This window comes from Pseudoliparis swirei, chromosome 14, assembly GCF_029220125.1.
Source record: "Pseudoliparis swirei isolate HS2019 ecotype Mariana Trench chromosome 14, NWPU_hadal_v1, whole genome shotgun sequence".
Lineage (NCBI taxonomy): Eukaryota > Metazoa > Chordata > Actinopteri > Perciformes > Liparidae > Pseudoliparis > Pseudoliparis swirei.
The window spans coordinates 1,286,026-1,302,001 of record NC_079401.1 but is presented as its reverse complement, the minus strand read 5'-3'; the positions used below and the strand labels follow the sequence as shown (position 1 = coordinate 1,302,001).

Genomic DNA, 15,976 nt, shown 5'->3' with positions numbered 1-15,976 from the left:
ACTCACCATCATGCAGCACAGGAGGGAGGGGGGGTAGATGTCCCTACAGCGACATCAAAGGGATATTATATCAACTTACAAATATTGATATAATGGAATCATATGTCATCGTGTTATTTTCACAGCCATGCATCTGTTTGACCAGCAGGGGGCGCTGTGGACAATCACGTCACATCATCTTAAATAAAAGCTTTTAGTCAATAAAATGTCACAACTTGCCATTTAATGTCAGGAACATTGAAAACACACGTTATATGAGAACATATGCATCTACCTGTCGACCTGTTTTAATTCTATCCGACTTTGTTGCTTTAAGAGAAACATCTTGAGCTTCTCTCCGTGGAATCTGTCCCAGGCGGTTTCTGGTGTTTCAGGAGTCAGACTCGTCGGACTGAGCTCCCTGCTGCGTCCAGTGCTTCCTCTTCTTCTCCTTCTTCCTCCTCCTCTCGCCCATCAGCACGGCGGCCAGCACGGTGCCGGTGATGACGAGCACGGTGACGGTCTCGGCGAGGCACAGCTCCGCGTCCGCGAGCCGGCGGGCCCCTCGGGCCTCGGGCTCCCGGCAGGTCAGGTTGTGGTAGTCGTCCAGGAGGAGCCTCTGGATGCTGCGCAGCTTACGGAAAACCCTCTGCAGGGCGCAGTCGCAGCTCCAGGGGTTCTGCTCCAGCAGGATGTGGGTGCTGGAGGTGTGGATGCTCAGGAAGGTCTTGAAGTGGACGCTGGTCATGCGGTTGTCGGCCAGGTTGAGGAGCGTCATGCTGGTGAGCGGCCTGAAGACCGACACCTGCATGTCGCTGATCTGGTTCCCGGCCAGGTCCAGGACCTCCAGGGAGCGCTGCATGGAGAAGGTGCCGCTCCGCTGGGACCGCAGGTGGAGCTGCCGCAGGCTGCTCATGGAGGAGAAGGACCTCACCTGGATGCTGTGGATGGCGTTGCTGCTCAGGTTCAGCCTCTGCAGGAAGCTGCGGCTGTCCAGGCGGGCCAGGAGGTTGTGGGCGAGCTGCAGCTCCCGCAGGAAGGCCAGGCCCAGGAGAACCCCTCGGTGAGGGCGGAGATCCGGTTGCGGCTCAGGTCCAGCTTCTGCAGGAACTCCATCTGCGAGAAGCCGCCGTCCTCCACCACGCTGACGTTGTTGTTCTGCAGCAGCAGGAACCGGAGCCTGCGGTTCCTGCCGAAGGAGCGCTCGGGGATGACGGAGATGTGGTTGTCGGACAGGTCCAGCAGCTCCGTGTCGGGGGGCACTCTGAGAGCCCCCGAGAGCACACGGTGAACTTCAGGTCTCCTCGGCACTCGCAGCCGCTCTGGCACCGGCTGCCGCGGGACCTGCAGTACGCCTCCGTCACCAGCAGGAGGAGCAGCAGCTCCTTCATGGCCTCAGCTTCACCGGCTGGCCGAATGCAGCAGAACTTCCAAAAGAAAGAAACGCTAAAAAGGAAACTCAGCTTCAAACAGAATGAAAAGACAATAAATAAACCTCAGAGTTATTTGTGTCCTCATTGGTTATGATAATTATTTAAAATCCTCTTGAAAGAAGCCTGATGACGACGTTACGGTTGTAATCATGTTTCAGGGTCTTACCGGCAGCTGCTCCTGTTGTTCTTCTCCGCCCGCTTCACCTGCCGACGGTCGTCAACAAGTAGCCGGCGCCAGGTGGAGGCTGGACATGACGGAGGAGAGGGGACTGTCACGGGCCGGAGAACCCGGAGAACCCGACCAGCCACGCCACAAAGAGTGATGGAAACAGACACAGGGAGGAGGGAGCGCTCGTCAATTATTCACCAGGGGGGGGGGGGGGGGGGCTTTTAGAGATTGTAACCTAACTGGGCCACAGAGCTGGAATTATGAGGTCTGGAGGGATTGATTACAGGCGGAGGAAGTTTATCTCCAGGTTTATTTATAGATCTATACATCAGACTCCTCTCATGTGCTTCAGTGAGACTCGTTCTATTGTTTGAGCTCTCATCATGATCTTATTCATCCTTTATTCATGGTTTTACACTATATTTCCTTATTGATCCTTTTTAAAAAAATTGTATTTAGGTTGTAAACATTTTTTCATATTATTATTCTTTAATTTCACACACTGGAATTATGTCTTTTAAATCTATTCTATTGAATTTGTGAATGGCACTATGGAAGGTGCTACAAAGAAAAGCTTCATTGATTAAAAACACTTTTTAAAACGACGTGAAAAATCTAAAAAAACATCAAATGTTTTATGTGTTTTTAAATATTTCATGAGAAACAATGAAGTACATTAAAGTAGTTTGTCGTGGCCGCTGTAGAAATATATTTATGACGCTACAAAGGTCACCGCCTGCTCTTTTGGTGTGACTTTCTAGGGATTTGGTGGATTACGGATTAATAAATATAATAAAGTGTGTCGTCTCCTCCTCTGGAGGATGAAGACGTATGATGAAGATGAGCTGCACAGATTACACTAAGCGCTCAAATCCACAGATAAACCGCTCTGCACCTCATCCAGCACCCAGATATTAGTTACTTTACACCACTTCACATCTTTAGTTTAAATGACAGATATATAAAGTAGGAGTTATCTACCAGTTTATATAACGAGGTAGAAGTTTAAATGCTTTCAACACAAATACTTCATGTTTTACAGCACATGGTTATTTAATGTTTTATTAACAGGTGCAGCTGATGCAATACATGTACAAATGTTGTTCTATATGTTGTTTTTTATTGGATGTATAATGTTGTTTTATACTACATATGTTGTTTTTTATTAAATAGTAATGTTTTTTAAAATGATTTATAATGTTGTTTTTATATATACATCTATAAAATGTTGATTTGTATTAAATATTTATAATGTTTTTTTTAATATAATATAATTTATAATCTTGATTTATAATATATACAGGACTGTCTCAGAAAATTAGAATATTGTGATAAAGTTCTTTATTTTCTGTAATGCAATTAAAAAAACAAAAATGTCATGCATTCTGGATTCATTACAAATCAACTGAAATATTGCAAGCCTTTTATTCTTTTAATATTGCTGATTATGGTTTACAGCTTAAGAAAACTCTAAAATCCTATCTCATAAAATTTAAATATTTCCTCAGACCAAGTTAAAAAAAAGATTTATAACAGCTGAGTGTTTGTCAAGGCTCAGGAAACCCTTGCAGGTGTTTCGAGTTAATTAGACAATTCAAGTGATTTGTTTAATACCCTACTAGTATACTTTTTCATGATATTCTAATATTTAGAGATAGGATATTTGAGTTTTCTTAAGCTGTAAGCCATAATCAGCAATATTAAAAGAATAAAAGGCTTGCAATATTTCAGTTGATTTGTAATGAATCCAGAATGCATGACATTTTTGTTTTTTTAATTGCATTACAGAAAATAAAGAACTTCATCACAATATTCTAATTTTCTGAGACAGTCCTGTATAGATAAAATAATTTGAAATAATATTTCATATTATATATATTTTTTTAATTAAAAGGTTTATTATATATAATTTATAATCTTGATTTATAATATATTGTTTTATATAATATGTTATATTATACATAATATTGTTTGATATTATATGTTTGATATTATATGTTTTTTCTTACATTATAATGTTATTTTTATTATATATATATAAATATAATATAGTTTCTAATTAAATATACTGTAGTTTTTTATTAAATATAATATAATCTTGATTTATATTATATATGTTTAATATGATATATCTGTTTTATTATATATAAGGTGTCCTGGAGGTAGCATGATGTGTATTAATCATTACAGTTTTTTTCGATTGCTAAACGACAGTGGGCACAACTGGAGTCACATGTGCAAAACTCTAACTACAGTCTGCACAGCAGCAGTTCATGTGGACCAAACTCTAGTTTGTTTTTCATTGCTTGAACACAGTTTTCAAAACTCTAACACTTATCCCATGACTTTAACCACAACCTGCACAACACTGTGGATGTACAGCACTTTGTTCAAATGCTAACACACTGCTGTCAAAACTGTGAACCACACATTCAAAACGGAATAGAGTTCAGCCTGGTGCCTTTCAAACACTGCTGATTGCAATTTCAGCTGAAAGGCTAAGCAGGTGTCTTGTTTTAGACTTGTTAGTGAATACACACACATATATATATATATATATATATATATATATATATATATATTACAGTATATACAGGACTGTCTCAGAAAATTAGAATATTGTGATAAAGTTCTTTATTTTCTGTAATGCAATTAAAAAAACAAAAATGTCATGCATTCTGGATTCATTACAAATCAACTGAAATATTGCAAGCCTTTTATTCTTTTAATATTGCTGATTATGGCTTACAGCTTAAGAAAACTCTAAAATCCTATCTCATAAAATTTTAATATTTCCTCAGACCAAGTAAAAAAAGATTTATAACAGCTGAGTGTTTGTCAAGGCTCAGGAAACCCTTGCAGGTGTTTCGAGTTCATTAGACAATTCAAGTGATTTGTTTAATACCCTACTAGTATACTTTTTCATGATATTCTAATATTTAGAGATAGGATATTTGAGTTTTCTTAAGCTGTAAGCCATAATCAGCAATATTAAAAGAATAAAAGGCTTGCAATATTTCAGTTGATTTGTAATGAATCCAGAATGCATGACATTTTTGTTTTTTTAATTGCATTACAGAAAATAAAGAACTTCATCACAATATTCTAATTTTCTGAGACAGTCCTGTATATAGGTAGAGCTCAGAAAGACTCATTTTGTAAATGGAACAAGGAAGACGGGTTCGTGGAGGGAGAAGGGTGGCAGGGAGAGGGGGATGCGTGGAGGAAGACAAAGAGCTGTTATTCCAGATGGAATAAGGGCTCCACTTATAGACCATGTAATGTAATGTCGTGAACCAAGTGTTGGTCACCACCCACAGGACCAAAGGTCTCTTTTGGAAGCCATGCGTGCCGGATGTGAGGACACGAGTCCAGAGGCCTGCCAGGTGGATCAGGCCCTCCAGAAGGTTCTTCCCCAGGTGGCCAGAGAGACATGAGATGTGATGTTGATGACAACATGTGGCCTGATGCAGGATTAGACCCTCAATTATTTGTTCGAATTACAGTATGAACTTTTAGTTTCTACTGTTTTTCTTCTCATTACTGTAATTCTGTAAATTCCTACAGACTATTGAAGCAAACTGCTAATTTTCATTTACCTTAAAGAATTGTTATGTTCTAAAACATTTATAAATCATGTGAACGAATGTCACTCTTTTCTATGAAGAAAATATTACTTTGTTTGAAGTCACTGAAATTGTTCAAACTGTAAAGATGAAAAGTTAGTATTTTCTGTATTGGTGTTTGATGCTCGTGTTTTTACTCTCCGTGTGTTCTGAGTGACAGTGTGTGTTACCTCAGTGTGTGTTACCTCAGTGTGTTACCTCAGTGTGTTACCTCAGTGTGTGTTACCTCAGTGTGTTACCTCAGTGTGTTACCTCAGTGTGTGTTACCTCATTGTGTTACCTCAGTGTGTTACCTCAGTGTGTGTTGCCTCAGTGTGTGTTACCTCAGTGTGTGTTACCTCAGTGTGTTACCTCAGTGTGTGTTACCTCAGTGTGTTACCTCAGTGTGTTACCTCAGTGTGTGTTACCTCAGTGTTACCTCAGTGTGTTACCTCAGTGTGTGTTACCTCAGTGTGTGTTACCTCAGTGTGTGTTACCTCAGTGTGTGTTACCTCAGTGTGTGTTACCTCAGTGTGTTACCTCAGTGTGTGTTACCTCAGTGTGTTACCTCAGTGTGTTACCTCAGTGTGTTACCTCAGTGTGTGTTACCTCAGTGTGTTACCTCAGTGTGTTACCTCAGTGTGTGTTACCTCAGTGTGTTACCTCAGTGTGTGTTACCTCAGTGTGTGTTACCTCAGTGTGTTACCTCAGTGTGTTACCTCAGTGTGTGTTACCTCAGTGTGTGTTACCTCAGTGTGTTATCTCAGTGTGTTACCTCAGTGTGTGTTACCTCAGTGTGTGTTACCTCAGTGTGTGTTACCTCAGTGTGTGTTACCTCAGTGTGTGTTACCTCAGTGTGTTACCTCAGTGTGTGTTACCTCAGTGTGTTACCTCAGTGTGTGTTACCTCAGTGTGTTACCTCAGTGTGTGTTACCTCAGTGTGTTACCTCAGTGTGTTACCTCAGTGTGTTACCTCAGTGTGTGTTACCTCAGTGTGTTACCTCAGTGTGTTACCTCAGTGTGTGTTACCTCAGTGTGTTACCTCAGTGTGTTACCTCAGTGTGTGTTACCTCAGTGTGTGTTACCTCAGTGTGTGTTACCTCAGTGTGTGTTACCTCAGTGTGTGTTACCTCAGTGTGTTACCTCAGTGTGTGTGTACCTCAGTGTGTGTTACCTCAGTGTGTGTTACCTCAGTGAGGGCTGTGCAGTGTTTGGCTGCACTGAGCGTGTTTTGAGCCATGTGTTAAGAGTTGTGTTGCTTGGAATGAGTTTTGCAGGTGATGTGAACTGTTTAGCTCAGGTGACTGTTGGTAGTGCAGACTGTAGTTAGAGTTTTGCACATGTGACTCCAGTTGTGCCCACTGTCGTTTAGCAATCGAAAAAAACTGTAATATGATCACCAGAGGTTCCTCTTCTTCTTCTGCTGATTGTTTTGTGGCGTAAAGGTCCTCCAGCTCCGGAGGAGCGTCTACAGGGTGATACTTGTACTGCACTGGAGTACTCACTACCGTAACCGGACACCTATCACCATCAGCTACAATTAGGAGATTTACTATTTACTATTATGCTTAATACATGTATGCAAACCCAATTTATTATACTATATACTACTATAACTCTCCTGATTCCACTAATACCACTATATTATACCAACGGTACTACTGTGTGTATATGTGTACTGTGTATATATATGTGTGTGTGTGTGTGTGTGTATATATGTGTACTGTGTACATAGCAGCAGGATTAGAGACAGGGAAATCGATGGCATGAAGACGTTAATCCGTGTGGATTTCAGGGATTACGTCATGTTGCTGCTCAACATTTAAATCTTCATCTCTTTTATTCTTTAGTCTTATATTTATTATATCAGAGCTGAGAAATATAAACTGATTCTAATCATAATCCAATATGTTATCAATTATTCACTGATTAATTGTTTAACAGTTTGAATATAAATACCCTCATATTTTAATGTCATGATGTAACCTCGACCTGTGAGGTCATCAGTCCACTGCGTGCAGTACTCAAAGCAGCCAGCAGGGGGCGACGCAGGCCTGTACCAGAGGCTTCACAACAGAGTAAGAGTGGGGAAAGGAGGAATACTATGAGTAGTATGAATCCACACACACACACATAGACACACACACACACACACACACACTTCTCACTGCTCTGCTGACGGTTCTGTGAACACTTCATTTTCTTTATTGGTCAGAGGTGTGAGGGACAGAGCGGGATGATTGACAGCTGAAGTCTGTGTGTGTGTGTGTGTGTGTGTGATGGGTGGAGGTGTTAAAGAGACAGTGTGGCGGCTCGTTCACTCCCCTCCTCACATCCAACATGGCAGCTCTGACAATGCTACTTGATTTCATCATCATCATCATCACCACCATCATCATCATCTCCATCTACTACTACCACAGTAGTACTTGTATTCACACTGTTACAATAGCTCCTGTGTGTGTGTGTCTGTGTGCATGTCTGTGTGTGTCTCTGTGTGTGTGTCTGTGTGTGCATGTCTGTGTGTCTCTGTGTGTGTGTGTGTGTGTGTGTGTGTGTTTCCAGACAGAACCACAGTCGATAAAGAAAACACCTCCAGGGAAACTGGGAAAAGTGTGTGTGTTTGATTGAGCTTGAACAAACACACACACACATAGACACACACACACACACACACTCACGGTCTCCAGTGGTCTCTGGTTGTCAGTGTGGATCCATCAGACCAACAGGAGGGAGGCCGTGACCTCCAACTCCACTCCTCATTTCTTCCTCCTCCTCTCCTCCTCTTGTGTCCCACTTCTTCTCTGTACTTTTCTTCCTCTTGATGCAGCCGACCGGCGCCGCGCTGAAGGTCATCTGACACATGTGACCTTCAGCTGGCTGCACGCCGCCTTCGCCCACCTGCAGCCTGACGTTGAACATGGAGGAGCACACTGCTGCTCCTCTGAAGCGTTTAGTCTCACACTTCTTCTCTGAGGTTTACAATCCGTAAGCATATTTGACACCTGCTGCAGCTCTGCATGTGGAGCAACAACAGCGACACAAATATTAATAGAATGAAATCAATCTGTGAGAAGTCGATCAGCTTCAGTAGCTTCCAGCAAAATAACACATTCAAATATCAAAAACACTTCAAACATTCACATCATTTAAAGACTGACGTAAACAACCCGTGTTCACTCGTACGTACATGTACTCCAGGGTGTAAACAGGCCCGTTACAGCTATCAACACAAAGGAATGATCTCCATGACAACGTCTCTGCTCGTGAGGGGGGGGCCACCCCCCCCGCAGCTAAAGCGGGACACACAACATCTCCCTCGGATGATCGATCCCGTCACAAGCGGGCAGCGTGAACCGGCCGCAGGAGGAGAACAACTCTCATGAATGATTCGAGTCATTAAAGATGCAAAGCGGGCAGAGCTCGGGGGCGGAGCCAGAGCTCCCTCTGACCTCCTGACCTCCCTCTGGCTCCAGCCTGACGGAGGTGGCGAGCATCACACATCTGCTGGTGCAAAGAGGGGGGGGGGGCTGTTTGTGTGTTTGTGATGTCGGTCCAGGGACAGCAGCTAAAAGCTCCCTCAGGTTACCAATGGCGTGCATCACTTCAGAGCTCCCATGATGCACCTCACCGCTCATTCCTCCGCTCACATCGACCAGTACATTTCATATTCTTGTTGTTATTGGTCTTAAAGTTGAATGTCCTTGTTGTGCGAGTGTTCATGCTTCACGGTTACGATCTGTTGCTGCTCCGCTTGTTTCTGATGAATTCATATTTAATATTTAATATTCCTTTAATGGGGAGAAGCTACATAATAAAGCTTGACTTGTTGACGAGTCTCTGGTTCTGAGTGAGTTCTTACCGGACCTCCCTGACTACTCTGCCTGGACACCTGAGTGAGGGCGGGGAGCAGCTCGCGGCTACAGGGACACCTGGTGGCCAGGTGAGGAACGGCAGCGTCTGAAACGACAGGAGAGCCAATCGGAGGAGACCGTTCAGTGGGATCGCACAAATCCTTTATTTCCAGGATCCAGGAGCATTTTCAACACGAGACTCGAAGACAAACTAAATTTTAAAAAGTTCTGTTTACATACGGCGAAAAGCTTCTGTGATAAAAGTAGCAAAATAAAGTCTGTGCGCTTTTAAAAACTAAATAAAACAGCTCCCGCAGGTTTGGTTCCAGTTTGAAATAACACAATGCAAATATAAAAACACTTTAAAGGTCATCTGGTGGCCAGAGTGGACATAAACAAAGTACCGCGTGGCTCCAGTGTTCCCTGGAGGACTCGTGGATGAAACACTCTGGGGAACAATGTTCAGACAACGACGAGTCATGAGATGCTTTTTCTCTCCAAGACGACTGTCAGTGCTGGAGAAAGAGTCTGTGAGTGGTGTGGAAGTCGTGCTCGCTCCATAAAACAGTTACAGACACACACAGCCTTGGTTTGAAATGATTGTCACCTGATAATTTTTCACATACGACTGGGTTCAAATATTATGTTCCATAAGAAAAGTCAGTTTACAAAAACATAGCAGAAACAAAGAAAAGAGGCAAATCTTGAAATCACTTTGAAGCCCCTGGAGGTGAAATGAAAGCTTCACGTCTCACAAGACATTCAACAACTTTGGGGTTTTGACTTGGTGCTAAATGCTAAACGCTAAACGCTGTCGTCCATCGTGTTACCTGTTGGGTTTTCAACGCGTGAGCAACGCTGCCTTCCTGTCTCAGGACGGTGAAGAAGGTAAAACGCCTTTAGAAATGTGAACCAGGTTTAACGTGTTGGGACGATGTTCAGGGCGAGTTTGGATGTTTAGACGTGTTGTTGTGAGGTTTGTGATAAACCGTTACTAGTTATAAAGTAAAGCGGTGAAACTTAAACTGAACTATCCCTTTAATCCGCTGAGACAAGGCATTCTGGGACATCTTCACGCCGTCTCCGGTCAGGAGACTAAAATGCTTCTTTAAGTTTGCGTGCCGCTGACGGCTCAGATCCATCCGTCTGAACCGCAGCTCACGAGGAACGGGAGGATCGCAGCCAATGGGAGCAGCTTCTTCAGGAATCACACCATGATGACATCATCAGGCCTGGTGACAGCAGACCAACTCTCTCCTCTCCCTGTGTTCGGCTCCAGTATCTTCTCACAGACATCTAGAAGCTCGGATGCTGGAGCTGATGACTTTGCAGCTGTATTTATATGTGGAACGTAGTTTAAACCAACAGCGACTGGCAAAGTTCCTCCTCCTGCTCCTCCTCCTGTCCCTCCTCCTGTACCTCCTCCTGTCCCTCCTCCTGCTCCTCCTCCTGTCCCTCCTCCCTCCTCCTGCTCCCTCCTCCTGTCCTTCCTCCTGCTCCTCCTCCTGTCCCTCCTCCTGCTCCCTCCTCCTGCTCCTCCTCCTGTCCCTCCTCCTGTACCTCCTCCTGCTCCCTCCTCCTGTACCTCCTCCTGCTCCTCCTCCTGCTCCCTCCTCCTGCTCCTCCTCCTGCTCCCTCCTCCTGTACCTCCTCCTGCTCCCTCCTCCTGCTCCCTCCTCCTGTACCTCCTCCTGCTCCCTCCTGTCCCTCCTCCTGTCCCTCCTCCTGCTCCCTCCTCCTGTCCTCCTCCTGTCCCTCCTCCTGCTCCTCCTCCTGTCCCTCCTCCTGCTCCCTCCTCCTGTACCTCCTCCTGTACCTCCTCCTGTCCCTCCTCCTGTCCCTCCTCCTGTCCTCCTCCTGTACCTCCTCCTGTCCCTCCTCCTGTCCCTCCTCCTGCTCCCTCCTCCTGCTCCCTCCTCCTGCTCCCTCCTCCTGTCCCTCCTCCTGCTCCCTCCTCCTGTACCTCCTCCTGCTCCCTCCTCCTTCCCTCCTCCTGCTCCCTCCTCCTGTACCTCCTCCTGCTCCCTCCTGTCCCTCCTCCTGTCCCTCCTCCTGCTCCCTCCTCCTGTCCCTCCTCCTGCTCCCTCCTCCTGTACCTCCTCCTGCTCCCTCCTGTCCCTCCTCCTGTACCTCCTCCTGCTCCCTCCTCCTGTACCTCCTCCTGTCCCTCCTCCTGCTCCCTCCTCCTGTCCCTCCTCCTGCTCCCTCCTCCTGTCCCTCCTCCTGTCCCTCCTCCTGTCCCTCCTCCTGTCCCTCCTCCTGCTCCTCCTCCTCCTGCTCCCTCCTCCTGCTCCCTCCTCCTGTCCCTCCTCCTGCTCCCTCCTCCTGTACCTCCTCCTGTCCCTCCTCCTGCTCCCTCCTCCTGTCCCTCCTCCTGCTCCCTCCTCCTGTCCCTCCTCCTGCTCCCTCCTCCTGTACCTCCTCCTGCTCCCTCCTCCTGTACCTCCTCCTGCTCCTCCTCCCTCCTCCTGCTCCCTCCTCCTGCTCCTCCTGCTCCCTCCTCCTGTCCCTCCTCCTGTCCCTCCTCCTGCTCCTCCTGTCCCTCCTGCTCCCTCCTGTCCCTCCTCCTGCTCCCTCCTCCTGTACCTCCTCCTGCTCCTCCTGTCCCTCCTCCTGCTCCCTCCTCCTGTACCTCCTCCTGCTCCCTCCTGTCCCTCCTCCTGTCCCTCCTCCTGCTCCCTCCTCCTGTACCTCCTCCTGCTCCCTCCTGTCCCTCCTCCTGCTCCTCCTCCTGTCCCTCCTCCTGTACCTCCTCCTGCTCCCTCCTGTCCCTCCTCCTGTACCTCCTCCTGTCCCTCCTCCTGCTCCCTCCTCCTGTACCTCCTCCTGCTCCCTCCTCCTGTCCCTCCTCCTGTACCTCCTCCTGCTCCTCCTCCTGTCCCTCCTCCTGTCCCTCCTCCTGCTCCCTCCTGTCCCTCCTCCTGTCCCTCCTCCTGCTCCCTCCTCCTGTCCTCCTCCTGCTCCCTCCTCCTGTACCTCCTCCTGCTCCCTCCTCCTGTCCCTCCTCCTGTCCCTCCTCCTGTCCCTCCTCCTGCTCCCTCCTGTCCCTCCTCCTGCTCCTCCTCCTGTCCCTCCTCCTGTCCCTCCTCCTGCTCCTCCTCTTGTCCCTCCTCCTCCTGTCCTCCTCCTGTCCCTCCTCCTGCTCCCTCCTGTCCCTCCTCCTGTCCTCCTCATGTCCTCCTCCTCCTGTCCTCCTGCTCCTCCTGTCCCTCCTCCTGCTCCTCCTCCTGCTCCCTCCTCCTGTACCCTCCTCCTGCTCCCTCCTCCTGTCCCTCCTCCTGCTCCCTCCTCCTGTCCCTCCTCCTGTCCTCTCCTCCTCCTGCTCCTCCTCCTGTCCCTCCTCCTGCTCCCTCCTGTCCCTCCTGTCCTCCTCCTCCTCCTGTCCTCCTGCTCTCCTGCTCCTGTCCTCCTCATGTCCTCCTCCTCCTGTCCCCCTCCTGTCCTCCTCATGTCCTCCTCCTCCTCCTCCTGTACCTCCTCAGGCGTGTGGATGTCGGCTGCTGCGCTGGTGGCGCTGAGGAGGCCGCTCTCCAGCTGGGGGGAGACATGTTTATGTTTAGTCACAATCAAGATCTGATTTAATTTCATCTATCGCACCTTTATTTCAGATGTATTTTATGTGTACTTTCTTGTGATATACGATGATAGTTGTACACTTTAAAAAATAAAATGTCACAACTTTTTCTCTCCAGTGAAGCCCCCCCCCCCACCTCGATGACAGTCACTTTGTAGGTCAGCCCCCCCCCCCCCCTTTCAGCCGCTGACCCTGAAGACCAACAGTGAGGCTGATGGAGCCCGAGGCCGCCCTCCTTCTATTCACCACAAAGAGAGACGCACACACGGATGTTTGGTATCAGACGGACGTCGACAGGAGCTCTTAAAGACCACTTGAGTTGTTCATGTTGCAATGAAGCAGACAGTCCTGGTCCTGGTCTGGGGACCTCGTTCTGGGTCAGGATGAGAACCTCCAGCTCCGTGTGTTGCGGGATGACTCGGCTCTTTCCTGGGAAACCTTGTGTTGAACTTTAATGACAAACTCCTGCGTGAGAGGAAGTGGAGGTTGTGGGATGTAAAGCGCACGAAGGCCGAGACACACAATAGATTCCAGTCGTATTCAGGCGGCGTGTCCGGTCGCATCACCACAGCTCACTGAAACCCACGCCCGGCTCGGGGCCTCTGGGTTGTGACTGAGCATAATCCATTTCAAGACAGTGAAGGAGAACGGCGCAGAGTGGAAGGCTTGTGGACCGCTGCGTTGATGTTCATGATATCTGAGGGCAGCGTAGTCTCGGTAGAGAGGAAACTAACGGCACCATTGTGAGGGAGCTAGCGAGACGGAGCAGGCCCGACACAAGACAGACGATTACAGGTGGAACTCTGAACGAAATCGCACTCAACCAAATATATTAATGATATACATATAATATACAGATCCGTGATTTGGTACAATAATAATATTTTACCGCCCGTGTTCACATGACTGTAGGCGTTGTCCTACCTTGTGGTAGTCTGGGCGCGCTGTTGAATTGTGAGCTGGGAGCGGGCTGAGTGGACCTGAAGCGGTTGATGCTAGTCCTGCTGCCCCTGGACGGAGGCGCGGCTCTGGCGCGTGTGTGGCGATGGCGCTGCGGTTTACCGTCCTGCGACAACCAGCGTGGGAGGAGCCTCCAGGGAACGGCTCGTGGCTGCGGAGGCTGAAGCCTCCCAGTGATGCCCGCGCTCAGAGTCGTGGGCGTGGAGAGGGTGGTTGTCGGCGAGGAGGTCGGCGAGCACGGGGGCGTGGCCCGGCTCCACCTGGATCCTCCTCTCGTCCAGCAGCAGCAGCTCCAGGTCTTCGGCGTCCAGGCCCAGGTTCTCCAGGGCGCTGAAGAGCTCGCTGTTGGAGCACGGCTCCGCTCCGTCCAGGGACAGAGAGTCCAGAGCGGCCAGCAGGGGGTCATCGCCGGCCGCTCTGCCGTCGCACCTCCCCGTCTCTCCGCCGGACGCCACGTGCCAGCTGTCGGCGCTCGACGAGCCACGAGCGGCGCGTGCAGCCGCCATGAAAACGCCGTGTCCGGGCCTGCAGCGTCCGGCCGACAGGCATTCTGCGGGCTCGTCCTGGCTCATCAAGCCCCAGCGAGGACACTTTGGTCCAGGTCATCTGAACCGGTCCCGTCCAGTTTCCCCTTCTTGGACTCGCTGCCGTTTCCCCGGAAGGAGTCGGGGAAGCCGTTACTGTGGTGGCGGTCTGGTAGGCGGCCTCCCCGATGTGGCGGTGAAGGTGCATCGGCAGCTTTCCTCAGGTGTTCCTCATCCCTCGGGAAATGAAGACGCAGCGTCAGCAGAAGCGGTTACCTCAGACCTGGAGCGGGCCTGTCCTCACCCCTCAGCCCTCCTGCGGTGGCGTCATGTCGTCCGCTTGCTGCTCCTGTAACCACCGGGCTGCCTGACTTCCACCGCCATCCCTGTCCTTGTGACACCGACACGACCGCTAGCCGCCTCCGCCCTCCTTCATCACTGCAACCAGAGCTCCGCTGCCCACTGCTGTGGCGCCTGCCGCCCACTCACACCTCCTCACGCACTCACCGCTCTCGCACCACACTTGCACTCACTCCGACCCTCGCCACCTCACCCTTCCACTCCTGTCCTCACACCGCCCCTCCTCCACGCACTCAACCGCCACTCCTCCGCCTCTCCCTCACCGCACCTCACGCCACCTCCTGCACCTCACACGCACTCCACAGCACCTCCCGCCCTCACCCACACTCTGTCCCGACCACTCCCCACGACCCTCACTGCCGCACACTCACACACCTCCACCCTCACGGCACACTCACCACGCCATCCTAGCTCCTCCGACACTCCACAGCACACTCCTGTCCCCTCCCCTCACACACTGCCTCACCACCGACCTCACACCTGACCCTCTCACACGCCCTCAGCCCTCCACTACACTAGTCATGCTCACTGCCATCACACTCCTGGCCTGGCTGCGTCGGTTCACAGCTCCCTTCATTCCACACACACACACTCCTCCCCTTGGTCATCTCAGCACACCTGCCTCCCATCACACTCATCACTCCGCTCGAGGACTCAAACCATTCTCAGCGGTGATGTCCCCGAGTACACGCTGATGTTCACTGTAGGTCTACATGCATCAGTCTCTGTCTGACACAAAGCAGGCCACCGCACTACAACGCACACTCCATCACGCCAACCTCACACAGCAATCACTCAGACTACTACATCCCTACGCCACTTGACAATCATCAATACGCCTTCACAGACTAACGATCACACGCCTCTACGCGTTTGTACACTACCGCCTGCACCGCCCTGGTTCTGCCTTGGACCTCCACTCCGCATGCAACACCGCCTCACACAGACACATCCAGCCAACCTCACTGACCACACGACATCGAAGCCGCAGGCCCTCACCCACCAGGCGCTCGACTGGCAGCACCTGAGAGACTTCTTCACGAGCACTCCACCGCCTCCAACGCTCACACCCAGGTCCAGCACCTCACCTGCAAGGCTACCAAGTCCTCACCCTCCGATCCTCACCTCCTCCGGAGCAGGTCACTGCCTCCATCCCCAGCCATCACCGCTTGCTCGCCCGTATCCCACCTATTCCACCTAGCCAGCCGATCCTCTGTTCCTCATGAGGCTAGGACTAGCCTGCTCCCAGCGCATTCGATGGTCAGGTTATCATGATTGTGCATTTCTTCATGAGTCGCATTTGTTTTCCAACATCAGTCAGTTATGTATGCGTCCTGAGCAGGTAAGAGTGCATATGTCACGGAATGTTTTTGTCTCGGTATGAGCACTTACGAGGACGTCCACTGCTGTCCTCGGGTCTGGAGTGAATAGTTCCTATGTCAGCTTTCTCAGAAGGTTTTAGGAGAGTTTGATCACCCTCCGGGGATAGTGCTGCCAGCCAATTATTCTCGCCTCCCA

At 49.3% G+C, this 15,976-nt stretch overlaps 1 pseudogene; it reads right to left on the bottom strand.

The window, feature by feature from the left end:
* Positions 1-209: 209 nt before the first annotated feature.
* LOC130204786 (uncharacterized) lies at positions 210-14,146 on the bottom strand (annotated as a pseudogene).
* Between the last annotated feature and the right edge of the window lie 1,830 nt (positions 14,147-15,976).